This window comes from Bactrocera tryoni, chromosome 3 (genome assembly GCF_016617805.1).
Source record: "Bactrocera tryoni isolate S06 chromosome 3, CSIRO_BtryS06_freeze2, whole genome shotgun sequence".
NCBI classification, from domain to species: domain Eukaryota; kingdom Metazoa; phylum Arthropoda; class Insecta; order Diptera; family Tephritidae; genus Bactrocera; species Bactrocera tryoni.
Window position 1 is genome coordinate 48071904 of NC_052501.1, and position 23040 is coordinate 48094943.

A 23040-nucleotide genomic window follows, 5' to 3' on the forward strand; every position below is an offset into this window, starting at 1 on the left:
GCCAAACTGGCGCTCCTTTATATGGCCACTGCAGTAAATGCCACAAGGACCTACTTGTCTCTGTCCTTGTCCCGTCCATCGCATTTCTTGGACGGCGGTGATGTCAGCCTTTATTTTCGCGAGGACATTAAGCGTCGTAGTCCTTATTTCGTTTGCCGTGGTCGTCATCAAAAAGGGGGATTCTCATCCGAGGCTTGTTGTTCCTTTTCATTGGGGTGTTTCTTACGTGGCGGGTCCCAAACCCAGCGCACATCCCTATGTGGGGGATATTTCGCCCTCTCACTTTAGCTCGCCTTCGAGCGGATGTTCTAAGGCTACCAAGAGGATACTTGGTCAAAGACCGGAAGTTTAGAGCTGCTTGAGCCATGTGTAAAGGATTCGTTCCTGGACACTCCTCCTTCACTTAGTTTAGTGTTCCGTATTTCCATATATTTTTTGTACACATGTATATTAGGCAACCCAGTTACATATGTTCATTTTCATTCATCGGAGGGCAGAAGAGTATCGGCAGCTGCCGGGTATACAATATTTTTTGGACATATTTCAGTAAGAAGACGCAACTTAGGTGAGCGCAGACCAGGTTTCAGAAACCATTTTTTAAAATTCCGTTGACAAATAGTAACTTATCTTCACTTATGAATGTTGCAAAAACTTAAATTTTATCAACATCGAAATTTAAAAATTTACAGTTTAAAATCTATTATTTTTCCATCATACATTATATAGAAGTTTCCATATATATGCCTGACCTAATAATGTTAACAAGTTTGTTTGGATATCAGCAAAGAAATTTTGGCGAAATTAGTGGTAGCTAGTACAGCTGTTTTGTTAGGGTCTGGCAGTGAACGAGGGCAAGACGAAATATCTCCTGTCATCAAACAAACAGTCGTCGCACTCGCGACTTGGCTCTCACGTCGCTGTTGACAGTCATAACTTTGAAGTTGTAGATAATTTCGTCTCTCTTGGAACCAGCGTAAGCACCACCAACAATGTCAGCTTAGAAATCCACCCAGAATAACTCTTGACAACAGGTGTTACTTCGGACTGAGTAGGAAATTGAGAAGCAAAGTCCTCTCTCGACAAACAAAAACCAAACTCTATAAGTCACTCATAATTCCCGTCCTGCTATATGGTGCAGAGTCTTGGACGATGTCAACAACGGATAAGTCGACGTTGCGAGTTTTCGAGAGAAAAGTTCTGCGACAGATTTATGGTCCTTTGCGCGATGGCCACGGCGAATATCGTATTCGATGGAACGATGAGCTGTACGAGATATACGACGACATCGACATAGTTCAGCGAATTAAAAGACAGCGGCTACGCTGGCTAGGTCATGTTGTCCGAATGGACGAAAACACTCCAGCTCTGAAAGTATTCGACGCAGTACCCGCCGGGAGAAGCAGAGGAAGACCTCCACTCCGTTGGAAGGACCAAGTGGAGAAGGACCTGGCTTCGCTTGGAATATCCAATTGGCGCCACGTAGCGAAAAGAAGAAACGACCGCCGCGCTGTTGTTAACTCGGCTATAATCGCGTAAGCGGTGTCTACGCCAATTAAGAAGAAGAAGAAGTACAGCTGTTTAATATTCAACTGATTTGTTCTCAATAAATTTCAGCGAAGCATTTTTACTTAAAGTAGCGATAGTATGTATAGTATATAATATGACATAAATGTCATTGTGCTTGTAGAAACCTCTCTTACATATCTGCATATAAAGTCATTGTCAGGCTATTAATCCTTCGAAATATTTGTAAGAGCATAATTGTACTTATATGTAGTTAGTTAAGAGAATGCGCATACGTGCATAAATATCTATGTATATGTCTTCACACATATTACTTTATATTATGTATTTTGTTAGTGTTAAATATATATACTTATTGGTTAGCAACTGGTCGTTTCTCCACTACACGTGTTGTAATGAAACTCTTTAGTCTGGTTTTCATGTTCTCGTTCTCCTGTTTGCTCTCCCATATAAGAAATTTTTGTTACTCGAACAACATCATGAATGGTATTTACTATAACATATAGCTCTAATATTTACGACACCATATGTGGACAGCTTTATCTTTGTCCATTCTTATATGCATGCGCATTGAGTACACCATGTCGTATGAGTAATGCGAGGAAGTGTGATGAAGCTTTCTTGTCAAAACTCATTGAATATATGAAATTTTGTGGTTCTTGCCGAGTGAAAATGAGAGAGAGAGCTGATGTTAAGCTTTGTTAATATGAAATTAAACCAGCAACTACAAAGTTGGAATGGAAAATAGCAACAAAAATAAGCGCAATAATAATATAATACAGACTGAATATTGTGTGTGAAAAAGACCAGCTGCTTTTTTTTAGAGCTACATGAGAGAAAAACTCAAATACTGCTAACTATTTAGCATAAAACATACATATACACCTTATCTCGGCTCTGTCCTTCACTTCTTCATTCACTCATTGCGTTTACATTCACTGACACCAACCGAATGAACGGGATACTCAAATGGATGCGCAGTCTGGCGTCATTGCGCTGCTCTGTTATGATAACAGTGACGCTTTGTTCGGCAGCTGCGTTGATGAACCGCTCTTTAACGTGTTTAGTGCGTTCACAAACATCATTCCGTCATTGACCGGACAAAATGTCGCACGCGGCCGTGCGTTTCTGCTTTTGGATTAAAAAAGGATATACTAATACAAAATATCAAACTAACGGAAATTGGGAGTTAGTGAAATTAGTGCGTGAGTTAAAAACTGTTCACTACCATATGGCTTAAGTGGACTTTACTTTAAAAATATTAATGTGTAAGAATGCAAGTTGTGTCTTGCTTGACTTTCCAGCAGTGTCACAATATTTTTTATACAAAATTCCGTCTGTGATTGTTTTGCGACACTGCGCATGCTCAAAAAATTCAAAATCCCACTGAAAGCTTTCAAAGTGTTAAAAAAATATTACGCTCGAAAATTTATAGGGAAAATATATAATTCAGATGTCGTTCAAAGTTTTACCAGTTAATATGTAAATTTTTCTTAATTTGTGGAATGCGGAATTAGCAAAAAGTTACTAAAAATAAGAAAACTTATTTCTAATTTTTCTTTGAATATAGAAATACTAAAATGTAAATAATATAAAAAACTGTGATATAAAACTTGATGTTATATTCACGTGTCTAATAAAACTAATAGAAAGGAAGAAAAAGTGTTAACTTAACCTGCACCCAGGTTATAATACCCCACACAAGGAAATTTCTTATAGTTTAGTGAATGAAAGCCATATTAGTGATCAGATGTGAACGTTATATTCGGAGATTGTAGCGCTCTTTTATTTACACGCATGTGTTTTAGTCACGTCCCACGGTATCGAAAGGAATGCAGGACGGCTGTTGACTTAATGACAGGCCGCAACCTACTGATATCACATACATCACGGTTTCTATGTTTCTGCATAGCAGAACTCGTCTTGAATATCCAGGAGCTTCGCAGTTCAAGGGATTAAAAAAGTAACAAACTTAGATATCAAGTCCCGCCTACAGCTCGCAAAAAGCTATATGCTATAGTGGGCCGATCTAAACAATTTTTTCGGAGATTGTAGCGTCTCTTTTATCAAAAATGTGTGAATTTCATGAATATATCTTGTAAAATAAAAAAGTTATCCTACAAGGACTTGAGTTAGATCGGTCAGCTTGTAAGGCAGCTATATGCTTTATTGGTCCGATATAGAAGCAGTTCGGACAAATGAAGAGTTTTCTGATGTAGAAAAGACGTGTGGAAAATTTCAGAATGGTATCTTCAAAAATGCAACTGGAACTGATTTGCGTAAGTACGGCCGGACAGACAGACAGACGGCCATTGCTAATTCGATCGTCATAATGTTCATTTAGGCGTCTACTTTATAGGGTCACCGACGCTTCCTTTTCAGTGTAATAAACATTGCGGCACACTTATTACTACACTCCTTCTGCTCAGAGTATAACTAAAGGTTTTACCTCTAAAACAGTGCTATTAAGAGAACAGTTTTTCAGATTTATTCGAACAAGCAACTGTGCATATCAATGTTCGTCTACATTTTAGCCTTATTATCATTTTTCTACCGATACTATTCAGTAAGAGACCCTTTGAATCTCGGAAATTTCTTAATGAGCCATCTAAAGACCTATTATTCTATCTACTTACATACGTAAGGGAAATTACAAGGTATGAATTTTGAAAGAAATTAAAATTGGTTACTGAAATATCAACTATTGACGTGGTTCGTATGGTTCCCTCTTATGTGCAAACTTATATTTTTCATCCTCCTACAGTTTTCACAGCGTCGTTATTACGACGCTTAGCCTTGAGATATTACATTTCTAATTATAATTTGATATATCTACAAGGTTTTAATGTACAAACATTCTGATGAAAAACAAATTACCGCATGTAATACCACACACTTGTGTGCATAAATAAGATCATAAAAGTTTTTAGTTGGCGTAAATAAAATACTTTTAAAGAAAGTAAAATAAAAGTGCGTAGCATTCTAGAAAAAAATTATAATAAATACAATAATTTAGTAAAAACTATGTATATATGTATATATACACATATACATGTGGTTTTCGAAAAAAATCTATATGTATGTTTCGCTTGTTTCCGTTTAAATAACTGTTTTGTCTATTTTATAAGAAGAGCTCATTATCATTATTTCTGCTAAACAAATTTACGTTAAATTCAGTTACTTATAACAGGTAAAAAATTCCGTACGTAAAAGCAAAATTATTTGAAACTCTTAATAAAAAATATTGTATATTGAAAATCGGTTCAGCCCTCTGCATTTTCTAATAATTTTTAAACAAAAAGAGATATGAATACATATGAAAACCTTTGTAATATACTCTTATGTACACTTCCGTAGCGATAAATTACAGATATAAGTGTTAATTGAGTGCTTAGTTGTGACACTTAATACGGTTTTGATAAATAACGTTTTAAACGCGTGACAGCGGTCCGAACGGACCTGTTCTTACTTTTTGCCAACAAACGATGGTCACAGAATACTCTTAGCTAATACTAAATATCGAGATAAATTGAGATCAACGCTCGCAACGTTTGTATATATCAGAATTATTCAACTATTGTTTATTAATTTAGCTGTTGACTCAGAAACATTTTCCTATGCAATCTCATCTAGAGATGAAGTATTTGTGGTAAAATTAATATTGTGCTTTCTCTCGCTAATTTGTTATCTATTTACTTACACATACGTGCGATTTTTTATTACAATTTACTTGTCATGTTATCAGTGCGGTATTGTTGCTCTTATCAGCAAGAAAATATAATATTTAATACAGTCAGCAAAGTGTTTAGTTTTTATCTTTCTATTTTGACAATTTGCATTTATCACAATGAGTGCGCCCAATATAGAGTGTGATTACTATTACGAGCAATGTCAGCGGGCTGTGATTAGATAACTAAAAGCGAATGAATCGCAAAATCGGGATAATTGTGGCCAAGTTTCACCAGTTTGTGCCATTTTCAGAGCAATGAATTAAAATATTATAGAAATAAGATAAAAGCAACAAACCCCATTTACTTTGGTTACACCAAAACTATAATATAATTTCTATAATTTCGACTCATGCCAAATTTCGAAAAAATTATAAATTATATAGGGTCTTCGACATTCCATTCTGCGTGTTACAAAGTTTGTGGCAAACTTAATATAATCTGTTAAAGGTGCAATGAACACATATTTATTTGCTAAATTTATATAGAACTTTTAATAATATGTAATACTTTAATATCATTTTGTTAAACGCAAGCGGGATCGGGAGTGAATTGATTACTCATAATCAATAGCATACACTGTAATACACAAAAAGCTATGCTAATACATTGTCGTTGCTTTTCGTTTCAGCTATCGAATTACTATATATTGCATTTCTATGTCAATGGCAGCTGCTGCTTGCCCTCTTGATGGCGATATTTAGAGGTAGCGTTTTTTTCTGGCAATACGTACCTAAAATAGAAACTTACAAAAGTAATAGTAATGGGTTAAAATTACTCTATCTTGTTGCTAAGTGAAATCCTCTCCATATCCTAAACCACTAATGCTACAATAACCAAATTCGCTTAGAGCAAATCCCTTTAGAGTATTTTATGATCATGAACTTGGATTCCGAAACTGGGTTTGTCGTTTTCCATTTTAAGGTATTTCCCTGTTTCTGATCTTTGCAAGTTGCAAGAGTAGTCGTATAAAATGTTCGGTTACACCCAAACTTATTTCCCCTTAATTATTCTTAATATTTGTATTTTTCTGGACTATGACTATGACTTGAGGAAAGTTCGAAGATAACACCTTCCTAGATATTGAGGGAGCGTTGCTTTGAAGTTAAAAACTTTATTGCTAGAGATAATAAAATCATTTCAAAAACATCTTTGAAAAGTAAAATGACTTAGGTATGGTTTAAATTAAAAATAAAGAGCTAGTTTACGTTCGATCGTTTTATAGACTGAAACCTCAGGGGCGCTTGATCTCCTTTTTGCAAAGGCAAAGCTAAGCAAACGTGAACCGGGTAATACTATTACTGCTTTATGGAGTTATATCTAACTTTTTCTTAAACTTATTTAGTGTTTTGTTTTATTTTATATGGGGCCGATACTAAAAGTGTTTGTATGTTTGCAAAATATGCACTTTAAGGCAATACTCGTCTGTGATTTGGCAACTGGTGTTAATGGAAAAGGCTAAAATTTTTCTTAAAATAAAAGATTGTTCTTCTCCAGTAGCTATTTACCTAAGTATAGTCATCCTAGTTTTAAAACCAATTAAGAATTTGTCATAAGTTATCTCGCCGACGTAGTGAAAATTAAAACTGTAGTGAAACCATCTTATTACAGCTTCCAAAGTAGTTTAACCCCTTCGTATTTCCTGAGTTTTACTACGACCTGAGGTCAGCTCATTGTCGCCGTTAAAACTGCTTGGCGTGTGAAAACTTAGCCGAAAATTTCTACTATACAAGGGTTCAGAAACGGTGTAAATTCCCCAACGCTTTCTTTACCATTTTCTCCTATTTAGAATAACTCGTTGCTATGTTATCAGCAAAACGGCTTGTTAAGGGAAGTGTACCGAAATTAACGCAAGGTTGAAATCTGCGGCAAATTTCCTTAATCTTTATAGTTTTCGAAGTTAAAACGCTATTCCAATCATATTTCGTATGAAATCTTCGAACTTCAGCCGCTAAGCTTTCATTGTTTTTGAAATCTTGTTCAATAATGATGATACGTTGTTCTATCGTGTAACGCTTCATTTTTACTAAGTTTAAGCTCATCCGCCATCAAATAGTCTTCTATGAAAACTACTAACCTGAGTAAAATATTTGATCAAAACCAAACAGCATGGGTTTTTCGTATTCTAAGTTGATGCGTGCTCAAAGTATAACATTGAAAAATGTCTTAATAACTCCATTTTGCTATTTGCTTTAAATCACTAAAGAATTAGTGACCTTTATGACAACATACGAACGCACATTATCCAAGATCTCATTGAAGGTTAAAATCTATATGGAGACATCACTCATACATCATTACATGCACAATCTGTCTTTGTAATGTCTGTTATTGTGTAGCAGGCCTCTTTACTCCGAGTGCAAATACAAGGTAAACAGGATTTAACAAAATCCAAAACAAATGGGTTTTTCGGCAAAATCAATTTATTTTATTCAAAAAAGTCTCCTTCTGCTTCAATACAGCTGGCCTCTACGTCTGCATAACGCTTTCCTTTCATGGGCAAATGCTTTTTCCGAAAAGTAAGAAGTCACATGGTGCCATATCAGGTGAATACGGAGAGTGGTTAATGGTTAAAATGTAATTTTTGGTCAAATAATCGTCCTTTGAATGTTGGATTCTGAGCAATTTTTGGTCATCAGTCAATTGTGCGGGAAAAAAAGGTGCACACACCTTTAGTAAGCCCAAACGTTCGGTCAAAATGCAATAAATCGATGTTTTGGAGATATTCAATTCCATTTCCATGATTTTTGATGAATTCACACACAGCTTCGATGGAATTTGCGGTGATCACGGATTTTGATTGGCCCACATGTTGATCGTCATTTATGTCCTTACGATCACTTTGAAAACGTTGAAACCATTTGTGCACTCTGCTACGGGATAGGCAATCATCGCCATCGTTTCATCAATTGAAACGTTTCGGCAAAATTTTTACCAATTTCAAAACTAAATTTAATGTTGGCTCTTTGTTCGAAGCTCATTTTCGCACCGATAACACAAGCATACTAACGCTTAAAACGCAATAAGTCGCTATTGAGAGCGAAAAACCCAGTTTTGCACTGTGGGATAATGAATTGATTTTCCTGCCAGTTGCGCTGCAGACAGCAGGGATAATGGGATGCCCAACTTATTCCAGTGTGAGAGCGTCTCAAAATAAGCGTTTTTTATAACATTTTCCTTTATGGCCAGATCGAACAAAATAAAAATTTTTGGGCATTTTAAATTAAAACACCCAACATTTATTAGGTTTGCAAATTATTATATATTGGACTTCTAATATATGACGAAACTACTTAAATCCTTTTTTATGATTTTATGGTACATTAAAAAAACTGACTTTTGATCTTTCAATACTTAATAAGGTGAATTAAGCCTGTTAGTTCTCAATTATCAAATGTTGTTAATCATTTGTAATCGAAAATTAATTCTATTATGCATCAAATTACAAAACGTTTCATGAAATATATTTAAATTTCGCATTTTCTTTGATTTTCATTGTTTTAAATTTTTATTAGCGATCTTGAACAGCGGCAACAAATTCCTCCATTTACATATTTTTAAACTCTCGCAACAATGTTGCTAAGGAGAGTATTATAGTTTTGTTCACATAACGGTTGTTTGTAAGTCCTAAAACTAAAAGAGTCAGATATAGGGTTATATATACCAAAGTGATCAGGGTGACGAGTAGAGTCGAAATCCGGATGTCTGTCTGTCCGTCCGTCCGTCTGTCCGTCCGTCCGTCTGTCCGTCCGTCCGTGCAAAAGCTGTAACTTGAGTAAAAATTGAGATATCATGATGAAACTTGGTACACGTATTCCTTGGCTCCATAAGAAAGTTAAGTTCGAAGATGGGCAAAATCGGCCAACTGCCACGCCCACAAAATGGCGGAAACCGAAAACCTATAAAGTGTCATAACTAAGCCATAAATAAAGATATTGAAGTGAAATTTGGCACAAAGGATCGCATTAGGGAGGGGCATATTTGGACGCAGTTCTTTTGGAAAAGTGGGCGTGGCCCCGCCCCCTACTAAGTTTTTTGTACATATCTCAGAAACTACTATAGCTATGTCAACCAAACTCTACAGAGTCGTTTTCTTCAGGCATTTCTATATACAGTTCAGAAATGGAAGAAATCGGATATTAACCACGCCCACCTCCCATACAAAGGTTATGTTGAAAATCACTAAAAGTCCGTTAACCGACTAACAAAAAACGTCAGAAACACTAAATTTTACGGAAGAAATGGCAGAAGAAAGCTGCACCCTGGCTTTTTTTAAAAATTGAAAATGGGCGTGGCCTTGCCCACTTATGGACCAAAAACCATATCTCAGGAACTACTCCTCCGATTTCAATGAAATTCGGTATATAATATTTTCTTAACACCCTGATGACACGTACGAAATATGGGTGAAATCGGTTCACAACCACGCCTTCTTCCAATATAACGCTATTTCGAATTCCATCTCATGCCTTCTCTGTATAATATATGTATACATTAGGAACCAATGATGATAGCGGAATAAAACTTTACAAAAATACGGTATTTGAAAAATATATAAATGACGTATAATGAAATCTGGATTATCACTTTATCATGCGAGAGTATAAAATGTTCGGTGACACCCGAACTTAGCCCTTCCTTACTTGTTTTGATAAGATTTCAATCTGGCCGTCGCTCGTTTCCAATTGCTAAACGTCAAAACCTCCCCAATCCAGTCAACTGTCAAAGTTTAGGTTGTTTTGACGTTTAGCAATTGTTCTCTCACTTCCAGTTAGAGAGGAGTTGGACATCTCTTTATCTCTGGCAGACAGCAACGAGGTAACATAGGTAGTCGGTATGTTGATGTTTTTTTATGCCCTAGTGTATTTTTGCCCCACTTGAAATGTATAACATAAATAAAATGTTATAATTACTTTTACTAGCAAACTAGTTAGCGGAAATTTTAAGATAAAGTTGAAATTGTGAAGTTCTCGAGAAATCATGCTTAAAACTAAGGCTTGCCTCGGCATCCAAAAACACCTTCGCTTTGAAATATATTCACTTACATAAAGCTTTTCGTCAAAACGGGGTTGTTTCTGGGCGCCCCAAAAAATTATTTTTTTTATTTTTATTATTTTGAATGCCTACATTAATTCTATTCTTTTGTGACAGTTTCTTATTAAAATAGCATTCGATAAATTTCTAGTAGTTAACTTGCTTCTTTGCTTGGAACAGATGAATTTCATATCAGAAAAAATGTGTTCACAAAAGAATGTTGAGGGGAAAAATGATAAAACCTTGAGGGAAATTTCTTTAAGTTACGGATAAAATGAGCTTTCTAAGTTCCTCCAGAAATCATTCTTTTATCATTGAATGACATTTCACTTCTAAGAATTATTAATTCTGGCTGGATTTTTAATTCATATTGGTTTACATCACATTTAAACGGGTTTACAAATATATCGATTAAAGGTTGAATTTTTCGGAAGTCCTTAAATCTGTCCTCAAAGTTAAAAAACAGAGTCTCTAATAACTGAGTGTGCGCACGTTTTACACTTAAGACATCAGTACTGTTCATGAGGGAGCAGGCTTGTGGAAAACTTGAATAATCTTCGTCTTTGATCTCAGAAAGCAATAAAAATCAAATAGTTTGAAAATGAGTGACTTCTTTGAATAAATCGTTTTCAACTTGAAAAACCCAATCCTTATACTTCTGCAAAAGGGTATTTTTTTTTTTCAAAAAACATATTATCTCTCTCAATACCCGCATATTTCTGAAAGTATTTATGGAAGGTATTATAGTGCCTCCTAAAATTATATCCCCGGGTCCCCTTTACACACATATTACACAATAGACATTGCATATTACCAAAGGCATCGGAAATCATAAAGCAATATCTGTCATTCATTTTGAACAAACACATACAGGTAAGCGCACAAATAGTATCATAAAACAATCAAGCGGCGCACGATGTTGCTTCGCTGTTGTTTGTTAATCAACTGACTGCAAATGTTCTTTGTCCCATGGTAGCCACTTTACGCTCGCGGTTACCAATACATCCATACATTTCATTTGCCCATCTCTGTTGTAGATGTTCAAGTGCAAAACCACTGCCTGGAACAATTTGCAGCATCACTCGCAGTTTACGTGTCGGCGAACAAATAAATGCATAATATGCGCTGTGTGCAGCCAATGGTGACATTTTATTGCCACTAATTAGTGTTTTTGTTTGGCCTCTCTGTGTGGAATGACTTTTCTCCCCTTTTTCACTTTTACAACTGTTTTCTGATGAGTACAGTGCTGGTAATTACACAAATGTCTGTGTATATTTATGTTTGTCTGCACTATATTCTTGGTGTGATTTATGGTTTGGTTTATACAGATCACAGGTTCCAAGATTTCCCGATCGTAAGTTTAGATATCTCCATGAATGATTTTTATTAGCACCCTCCGTATAAGATGTTGCATTTGGTGATTGTTCCATGTGTTGCATCCTTAGACAAAGTAGTTGGGACGATGAATCCGCTAAATTTACTACTAAATTATTGGATGACAACGACTATAAAGTTTTCCCTCGGTGTCCCCGATCCCTCTATGACAATACCAGTAAATTGTTGAGGAGAATGAAAACTTGGATGGTTTATGGTCGAACGTGAGATTTGTACGGAATGCCACGTCATATTTAGACAGTGATAGACGCCAGTGGTGAGCACACAAAATGTTAAACGAAACTCACCGCAAGGGTTAAGTGTCGCCAGTAGTAGTAGTTTCTAAATGTCCAAAAATTATACTAAGCTCGAAAAGATCGAAGAGGCGATGAAATTGAATAATGCAGAGAAGCGCCACAAGGAGTATCAGTCAAAATGAGCAACTGACAGCTGCCGCATAGAGACGAAAAGAATAAAAGAGAAGAAGGGTGGATAAAAAATCGAGTCTAATGTATACGTCAAAAGAAGTGAGTGAAGCTTACACGACAATACGTATATTATGCAAAGCGGCTAAAAGCTTGCCGACCGAAGAATACGTACAAGTAGAAAATGGCGAAGTAAAAAAGCAAGAATTTACTGGAAACTCAAAAAGAATGATTAGCATCCAGTTCTTGACAGCTGAACAGTTTAGGGTGTAAATACCGGCTGGCGCCTTTAAGTAGGCAATATTTTGCACTTATAATCTGAGCACGGTTCGAATCAATCAGCTAGCGGATATTAATTTCTCAAAGAAATTGTGTTACAAGTATCCTTTTTTTCTTGTAGAGATTGAAGATAAAAATAGTAGAGTAAAAGAATTGGTTATGTGAGATAGCATTTCGGTTACTTGCGTCGCCATTAGTATCCCGTTTGATATATAACCACAACAGACAGATATACATATGTATATTAAGGTGGAGCGATAATGTATGGAGAAATTTTTTTTTCTGTTTTTTAACGGCATAGCTATGAAAAGTTGCCTTGTAATATATAAAACATACATGCAGAATATCAAACAGCTGGCCTAATGTTTTGAGGTGCCCCAGTACATTCAAACATTTAAATAAAACCAAAAAATGGTATTGTAAGCATTTATTATGAAAAATATTCTCTTATATTACTTAAAATACCATTTAAACATCAAACTGTTTTTTTTTTTGTTTTTTTGTATTGAAATGAGGCATTCGTTGACGTGATAGCAGTCTTGCCCTAATGAAGCCATCTCGTTTATTTTCCCCACAAACTGCATTCGATGCTTCTGTTACCAACTTGATGCAGCGCTCCACAGCTTGGGTGTGGCATGGAAAATCTGTAATATCCTTACATGTACCAAGAACAGACAATGTCTTTCAAGGTTTCATCAAACATATTTAAAGTTAGAGGTGGATCAGTTATATCAGATCATTGCCACATAATAATCTCAGTGTAATCTTAGGCATCGAAGTTGAATGTAGGTACTTTAAACGTTCGAAGTCTTCGAGCTTTCTCAGATCTTGGTTTAACAATTCTTCGATATATTCAACACCGCCTATCATAATTTTTCTGGTTGATCTTTGGTCGAGTAAGAAACTTACTTCCTCCTTGGCAACACAACATCCTTTTAAACAGCAATATTTCCTGATATCTTTGCATTTGCAGCTGCAGATTTTAAATAATGTAAGGGACTCTGTTATAAATGTTCTAACATTTTCTTGGTATTTAATGTTGGTTTGACGGCCTTGATATAGTTTCATTAAGCTCCTATATATGTTGTGGTAGGAACGAACCAATTGTAAGATTCTTTTTACACTTACAGTTGGCAGTGAAGATTTTCGCCATATTTTTAGAACTTCACCCGCTAATCTTTCAGTTATTTCAAGAACTGTTAGCTCCATTGTTGTTTTATCGGGCTTCAATTCATGTTTTATGAAAAGATAACATTTCACCGGATCATTATACGTATGTAAGTGAGAAACAGGAAACTTCTCCGGCAAACCAGAGACAGGACACCTCGTTGTTTGTCGTGCTTTAACTTGAGACATATTTCTACAATCAAGACAAGTAATAAGTACTAACTACAGTTATAAGCTAAGCTACAAGCATCAAATATACATGAAAAATACGATTTACAGTAAATATTCCGATTCCAGCTGTAAAATTTTATGTAACAAATAAAAGGCGACCAAGTGAACTGCTGTAAGCGCGCGACTAAAGAGTATAGGTATCAACTTAAGTTTTTTTTACTTTTTTTACATCAAACCACTTTATTCGACTTCAAACTTAAGACTGTACAGAATTGACAGATCGCAGTCAGTTGCTTACTTAAATCTACCGTTATTTGGATATTGTCGGCCTGGTATTGTGGAAAGTGAGTGCATGGGAAAATTAGCATAACATATGGAATGGGGGAAGTTTTGTGAAATTAGGAATGTGAAATTAAAGTGCATAGCTATGTTATTATAATATGGTTAGATAGTGATATCTATGTTTTAAGGGCATTAATTTTTATCTTACTCTAACAAAGCATCGCCTAGAACATCAAATAACGTTTGTAATATGTTTGCGAATTTATGAGTATTTGGCATAAATTTTCAAAATTTTTAAGTCTATGGGGGCACCTCTAAACATAGCATCAGACTACTGATTTTTCTTGTGTTTAATATTTGCCTAAAACAGCAACTTTCTACAGGTATACCGAAACAGAAATCAAAAATTAATAAAAATCGCTCCATCCTAATGTATGTATAAGACAAGTTAGGCGAGCCATGCTAAAACTCGTGCTAGTTGACAAGCAATAAATATTAAGCAAATGACGTTATAGATTTTTTATTTGGTTAGCGGCTGTCCGAAAGCCAAATTGAAGCAAATTATTTTATATATCTGCACATCCACCTCCGCTGGAGTCTATAGATATGTGTGCATGTGCAATGGCAATGCTTCTTGCATAAGTGAACGTTTAGTGTAGGAGTGTTAGTTTGATTGATCACATTCTTTTATTTGCTGGTTTATTTGTATATTAATCAAAATTGTTGAAGCGTGTTGCTTGACGTCTCGTATGTTGAAAATTTCACAAGTATATACGATATAAACATACATAAAACTGCAGCTAAGTAGCAAAGTTCTTTTAGCTAATGAGGCTGGTTGCTTTCGGAAATATTATTTCGTTATATCTCTGAATACTTTGATAACTCTTGTCTACAAATTTGTATTATAAAAGTATGTAAATACTGCCTTGAACGATGTTTGTTGTAGTACCAACACAATATTTGTATATGATAATAAATTTCCTTAAAAAATTTTTGCCGTTCGTAATAAGCTTTATTAAGTGTCTGAATTTATTTACTGAAATATAATAGAATACAATAAAGGGATTTTTATCTTGATTTCTATCGGTGAGCTATATGCTATAGTTGTCCACTCTGAGCAATTTTTTGAAAATTGTAAGGATGCTTTGGATATTAATCTTTGTCAAATTTAGTAAACATACCCTGTCAAATAAAAAAGTTTGCAATGCGTGTGCGTGATTATTGAGAGTCCTAAGGTGAAAATATATTAAAATTGTAAATCAATAAGTGAAACTTAATTTTTCGGCATGTAAATCTTATAGCACTAAGTTATTAACTTAATATAAGATATCTTAATTTATAACAAAGAAAAAAACTATGCCACCCGCACGTCTACGATGTATAATGTGTTTTTTTCAATTTAGTAGGATTTGATATTAGACGGTCCATTTGAAACTCTTCCACCATGATATTAAACTTTATAAAGACTACTACATTTCATATAATAATCCTCAAGTTTGAAATAAATGTTTATCAAATGTTTATGCAAAGCTAAATTCTTGGTCATAATATTTATTATATGCACCCTTTATGATCTTCAATATCTTAGTTTAGCCTGTATGAAGTTAACTTTAATTATAGAGTCTGCCGTTAAAAATTTAATATTATATATTTACACTCAAGAATTTCATATTATTATTTGCAAATATTGTTATTAAAAATTATCATTTATCGCGTAGAAATATTAATTTGCATATATGTAAGTTAATAATATATGAAGCATATTTATGTGTATGCGTATGGAGAGGTAACGCTTTCTATACTTATTCGAAGTGCATATACATATGTATATTAGTCTAAGTCTTCATTTAATACGATTTAACATGGTTAAGTGTATATTCATACATCTTCATTGCTCTGTGGGCACTTACATTATCACTGGCGACGTAGGTAGTTGATTCTGTGGTACAATGTTTCGACGCCTAAAAGTATTTTAATAAATAAATGATATGTTCTTTACACTGTGGGTGATTTTTGTGCCGCAGCATCTGCACATTGACAACATAATGCATTTAATACACATAAGTATATATAAAGAACGGAATTGTGCGTATGCATGGCTTAGTATATGTTTGTTTTTTTTTTTTTAATTTTTTTCTTGTAGCTGTTTGTTTGGCGAATGTCGACGGTGTTGACATTTAAATTTGTGACTGCTAAGTGCCTGTAAATACATATTTATTCATGTGCAGGTGTGTGAGTATGTACAAGCTGGAAGCATTTCGCGGTAGGTGTTCCTTTCGACAATATATTCCGAATAAACCTGCAAAATATGGGATACAAATTTATGCTTTGGTTGAAGCAAAAAACTTGTATACGCTCAACCTTGAAATTTATCCTTGAAAACAGCCAGGTAAAACAGGCTGCCTACCTCGCAACGTTACGATCAACCACTACACGTGCGGGATGGGATAGATACCGAGAGTTGAAGAGGGAAGCGAGACGCATTTGTAGACAGAAGAAGAAAGAGGCCGAAATGCGTGAGTACGAAGAGCTTGATAAGCTGGCCGACATGGGTAATGCTTGGAAATTCTACGAAAAACTGCGGCGGCTTACAGAAGGTTTCAAGACCGGACCATACTCTTGTAGAACCCCCAAAGGTGATCTAGTCACTGATGCCCAGAGCATACTTAAATTATGGAGGGAACACTTCTCCAGCCTGCTGAATGGCAGTGAACGCACAACAACAGGAGAAGGAGAACCCGATTCCCCAATCGATGACGATGGAGCAGACGTTCCATTACCCGACCATGAAGAAGTTCGAATAGCGATTGCCCGCCTGAAGCACAACAAAGCGGCAGGGGCCGACGGATTGCCGGCCGAGCTATTCAAACACGGCTGCGAAGAACTGATAGGGAGCATGCATCAGCTTCTTTGTAAAATATGGTCGGACAAAAGCATGCCCAACGATTGGAATTTAAGTGTGCTATGCCCAATCCATAAGAAAGGTGACCCCACAATCTGTGCCAACTACCGTGGGATTAGCCTCCTCAACATCGCATATAAGGTTCTATCGAGCGTATTGTGTGAAAGATTAAAGCCCACCGTTAACAAACTGATTGGACCTTATCAGTGTGGCTTTAGACCTGGCAAATCAATAAACGACCAGATATTCACCATGCGCCAAATCTTGGAAAAGACCAGTGAAAGGAGAATCGACACACACCACCTCTTCGTCGATTTCAAAGCTGCTTTCGACAGCACGAAAAGGAGCTGCCTTTATGCTGCGATGTCTGAATTTGGTATCCCCGCAAAAATAATACGGCTGTGTAAGCTGACGTTGAGCAACACGAAAAGCTCCGTCAGAATCGGAAAGGACCTCTCCGAGCCGTTCGATACCAAACGAGGTTTCAGACAAGGCAACTCCCTATCGTGCGACTTTTTCAACCTGCTTCTGGAGAAAATAGTTCGAGCTGCAGAACTAAATAGAGAAGGTACCATCTTCTATAAGAGTGTACAGCTGCTGGCGTATGCCGATGATATTGATGACCGATGAGTCGACGTTACGAGTTTTCGAGAGAAAAGTTCTGCGAAAGATTTATGGTCCTTTGCGCATTTGCCACGGCGTATATCGTATTCGATGGATCGATGAGCTGTACGAGATATACGACGGCATTGACATAGTTCAGCGAATTAAAAGACAGCGGCTACGCTGGCTAGGTCATGTTGTCCGGATGGACGAAAACACCCCAGCTCTGAGAGTATTCAACGCAGTACCTGCCGGGGGAAGCAGAGGAAGAGGAAGACCTCCACTCCGTTGGAAGGACCAAGTGGAGAAGGACCTGACTTCGCTTGGAATATCCAATTGGCGCCACGTAGCGAAAAGAAGAAACGACTGGCGCGCTGTTGTTAACTCGGCTATAATCGCGTAAGCAGTGTCTACGCCAATTAAGAAGAAGAAGAAGAAACAGCCTAATGGTCAATTTTTGCAAAGCAATAAAGCTTTCGACGTTGTAGATAGATTAGTGCAGCCTATTTCTAAAAGTAACAGAAACATTACATTCGACAATTGGTTTGCGAGTGTTCCACTGATAATACATTTACAGAAAAATCATAAACTAACATGTACAGGTACTTTACGTAAGAACAAAAAAGAAGTCCCACCAAACTTTTTAACTACGCTAGGAAAAGAAGTTTACAGCACTCAGTTTGCATTCCAGAAAGATATGACGCTTATGTCCTACATGCCTAAACGGTCTAAAGTAGTGCTGGTACTGTCTTCCCTTTATCATGACCAAAACATTGATCCAGATAGTGGTAAAAAACGGAAACCAGAGATCATCACGTTTTATATTTCTACGAAACCTGGCGTCGATGTAGTTGATGAACTCTGTGCTACCTATGATGTATCCCGAAACTCCAAACGTCGGCAGACTGACAGTATTTTATGCAGTCATGAATGTAGCTGCAATAAATAGTGTAATTATTTTTCGTGAAAATAATGACTCAAAAACAAACCGACGTGATTTCCTTAGAAAACTCGGTCTTTCAATGCTTGAAGGACATCTTCGCGTGAGGAAAAATACGGAAAACTTACCGAGAGGCTTACGTAAACGTATTCACGACCAATTTGGTGAAATCGTGACTTACTCTCCGTTCGAAAACATATACTAGATGTAGAGGCTGTCCTTCTGCCAAAGATAAAAAAACTAAGCACACATACAATAATTGTAACAAGCCTATTTGTATGCAACATATTGTCCCACTGTGCCAAAGTTGTGTTGATCACAATAGCGAATAACTGTATACATAAGTTATAAATGAGCTTTGTTTTATATAGTTAATAATAACATAATAAAATAATTATATGTTTAGTACCAAAGTGGTAACTATTTTTGTTTCGTGAGTTTAATTTTTAAGTTATGTTCTCACGATTGATCTCAGAATAAAAAGTTTGGTTTTTTTGTTTGTTTGATTGTATTGTTGATTTTTTAATAAATAAATGTTTAATTATTATGTATATGTATATATAATGTGTATTATTGGCCATATTTAATGTAGCATACTAGTATTGGCATAACATTGATTCAGTGTTCAGCAATGTACACGCGTAAAATACACCTGGCCATAACGGTCAAGTTCTATTTAGTAGCTGCAATGACACCGGGTTAAACGGGGATAATTTGTATTTAAAACACGCCTGCTGTAGAGTCAGTGGCATAAAATTACTGGTAGGAATTTTATAACGTAAAATAATCAAATATTTAAAACTGTTACATACTCACTTTTAATTATGTTAGCAAATATGAGTAGAAGCTTTTTCATGTTTTACCTGTTGAAATATAATTTAAACTACTGTCGCATTGGAAGCAACTTTACAACAAAAATATTAATGTTCCATAATTGTACATTAGATTCGACGTAACTTATTTGGATAATTAGCTTGCCTCTGTATTCGTTGGTTATTAATAAAATGATATTTCTGCGGTAATCGCCTTCCCTTCTCGGTAGTATTCAAATATATTAGAATATAATCGGCAACATAGTTTATTTGTCGATTTTCAAGCCAAGAAATGTATCAAAGAAAATGTTCAATATTCCTCTGATTTTTGTGTCCAGTGGATCCCGGTCATATATATCTTATCAAACCTACATTAACCCTCCACCGCATACAACGCCATATATGGTTTTGGGATTTGTTGCATTTGGCTTTGCACTAGCAAAGTGATGTAGCGGAACAAATTTTTAACGGTAGTTTTCTTTGGACAATTCTTTGTTGATATTTCAGATACTGTTTGATTTTGATAGGTTTTGCTTGTTGTTTTCGTTTATTTTGTGAAGGTGTCTCACATGAGTAACGCTAAGTGTATTTCGCGGTGTTTTGGACACAATTTTTATCATAAAAATTAGGACTTTTCTCGGAGAAAAAATTATTATTCGAAGGAAAAATATAGTGTTCACACAACAAAAATACAAACCGATTGGAAGGTAAGTACTATAGGCACGTTTTTGTGCAAAATCGGCCAAAGCCATATATGGCCTTTCATGCAGTACACACTATTTTTGCAAAAACTGACGAAGCCGTATATGGCCTTTCATGCAATACATACTATTTTTGCGAAAACTGACGAAGCCATATGTGGCCTTTCATGCAGTACATACTATTTTGCCTTTCATGCATTTTAGTAAAATTTTTTCAGAAATGGATGCAAGATTTTTTTATGGAATTTTAAGATATGTAAATGTAGTCGATAATGGGCTTCAAAGCGACGATGATTATATATCCGAATCAGATGAAGAAGTTGTTGGAGCACAAGTTTCTGGCCAGGAAGATGTATATATATCGGAGACCGATGAAAGCAGTTCCGAAGACGTATATGACGAGCCTAGTAGCTCAAACGCAAAACGCGCTAAAAAATCGAAACCACCAAACTGGAAAGAAAATTACTTGCCCCCGTATTTAAGTGAAAACTTTCCATTTCAAGGAGACATGGAGCTTCCAAGTTTATTCGATGAATTAGAGACGCCAGCGGAGTTCTTTCAATTTTTCTTTGACGAAGATTTGATAAACTTTATAGTTGAACAATCGAACATACTTGCGCTGCAAAAAGACATAAATAAGCCGGCAAATATTACTAAGAGCGAAATAGAGCAATTTATAGGTGAGTTCAGCGTAAACACTGTGGAGGAACTTTGAAAATTTGCATTATTGGGATACTACAGTTGGCCAAGAATTTGTACGCACCATCTTGACTTGCAATAGATGGGAAAACATTAAACGCTTTTTGCATTTCAACAACAATGAGGATATGAAATCGCCAGGTGAAGATGGATTTGACAAGCTGTTCAAAGTTCAACCACTTCTAAATAAAATCCGTGAATAGGTGCTGCTCATACCAAAAGAGTAGCAACTGGTTGTGGATGAGCAAATAATTCCCACAAAGTGCCGACATCATCTAAAACAATACATTCCGGCCAAACCGCACAAATGGGGTTTCAAGAATTTTGTTTCAAGTGGAGTTTCAGGATTTAGCTACGATTCTGATATATGTATTTGCTGGAGCACAAAGTGATAAACATCCAGAGGGATCACCGAATCTGGGAATCAGCGGAAATGTTGTTACAAGGCTAGCAATCACTGTACCGAGATATCAAAATTATACAATTTTTTTTGACAACTGGTTTACCAGCCCCGGCCTCCAAGTGCATCTCATGAAAAGTGGTTTATTGTCTTTGGGTACGGTAAGACTTAATCGAGTCCCTAACTGTAAGATGCCGACAGAAAAGGAATTGAAAAAGTTGGGGAGAGGCAGCATGGTGGAGAAGATAACTAAAATCGACGGGGTCAAACTTGGCCTCGTTTCTTGGTTTGACAATAAGGTAGTAAATATTCTTTCAACTTTCGTTGGAAGCCAACCTATATCCACAAAGACACGTTTTAGTAAAAAAGAGAAAAAGTATATTGAAATTCATTCACCACAGTCTGTCGACGTTTACAATAGTTATACAGGCGGCGTAGACTTGCTTAATTCACTACTTGGTCTTTATAGAATTCAGTTACGCAGGTTTGGTACAAAAAGATTTTTTTCCACCTGATTGAGATGTGCCTTGTAAATTCTTGGATCTTGTGGCGCCGTAAGTCAGGGGAATTTATGCCGTTATTTAATTTCAAACTTGCAGTGAGCGAACATCTTTGCAAGGTAGGAAAATCCCGAAAACGAGGGCGTCCAATGGCATCGTTATCAAACTTTTCATCTCCGACAACAAGCAGAGAAGGCACCAAAAAGAGTAAGCGTCAAGACTTTCCTTTGAATTCTATACGTACCGACTGTATTGGACACTTTCCGAAATGGATGAAAAATAGACAACTTTGTCAAAATGACTGCTCATTCCGTTCGTATACTTTTTGTGAGAAATGAAATGTATTCTTGTGCTACAATGACAAATGAAACTGTTTCACACGCTTCCACACTGAGTAAAAGTAATACACTCCAAGCAACTTTGTATGCATAGAGAGCCATATAAGGCGGCTTTTATTTTCTGGTAAAATATGCATTGTAAAATATTTTTTTCTACAAATATATGTAAAAGGATTCAAAATAAACGTATATTATTATATATATATTAGTGGAGTTTTATTTTTTTTCATAAAGAAGATGGCCATGCGGTAGAGGGTTAATTAAATATTAAGATAATAACAATAACATGTCTGTTATATATTCCGAAAGATTTGAAGGAATTCAACTTGAAATAGTTCAATTTGTACGTACATGCTTGTGTGCTTTGATATAAAATACATATATAGAAAATATACATACATATGTATGTAAATTAGTTATATGCAGAGTCGTTTGCCTATTGTAAATATGCGAATCTGTAAGCATACATTCCTTAATATCGGAAATAGCATAATTTTTCTCATTTAACACGGAAGATGCTCAATTCTGCTATTTTCGTGTCCCCTGATGTTAAGCGGTAAAACACGCTAATAATTTTCTGTGGTGAAACACGCTCATCCGAAACAGTAAATATCCCAAAGTTGAAATATTCTCGACATCGTGAACATTCTCTATAAATATACGTTCTCTACTATCGATGGTGAGTTTCGTCCGATAGACCTGCTAACATTAACGAAGCTGTCAGCTCATTATCTATATTGCGACCAATTTTTTGACTTTAAGGAACGTCATCACAACAGCATTTACATATTCTTGACCGATACATAATCACCACGCTTCTCCTTCTTCCTAATTGGCGTAGACACCGCTTACGCGATTATAGCCGAGTTAACAACAGCGCGCAGGTCGTTTCTTCTTTTCGCTACGTGGCGCCAATTGGATATTCCAAGCGAAGTCAGGTCCTTCTCCACTTGGTCCTTCCAACGGAGTGGAGGTCTTCCTCTTCCTCTGCTTCCCCCGGCAGGTACTGCGTTGAATACTCTCAGAGCTGGGGTGTTTTCGTCCATCCGGACAACATGACCTAGCCAGCGTAGCCGCTGTCTTTTTATTCGCTGAACTATATCAATGTCGTCGTGTATCTCGTTCCATCGAATGCGATATTCGCCGTTGCCAATGCGCAAA

The 23040-nt window shown here is 36.1% G+C and overlaps 1 protein-coding gene across 4 annotated transcripts in view; it reads left to right on the plus strand.

Moving 5' to 3' along the window:
* The first annotated feature begins 2631 nt into the window (after nt 1-2631).
* The window catches only part of LOC120771959, a 71290-nt gene continuing 50881 nt past the window's right edge, over nt 2632-23040 (plus strand). For 3 of the 4 annotated variants that reach the window (XR_005705015.1, XM_040100273.1, XM_040100274.1), the window contains exon 1: nt 2632-2729. The gene's annotated coding sequence lies outside the window, so the exon portion shown is untranslated. The remainder of the gene's footprint in view (nt 2730-23040) is intronic. The other variant, XM_040100275.1, reaches the window with a different exon arrangement.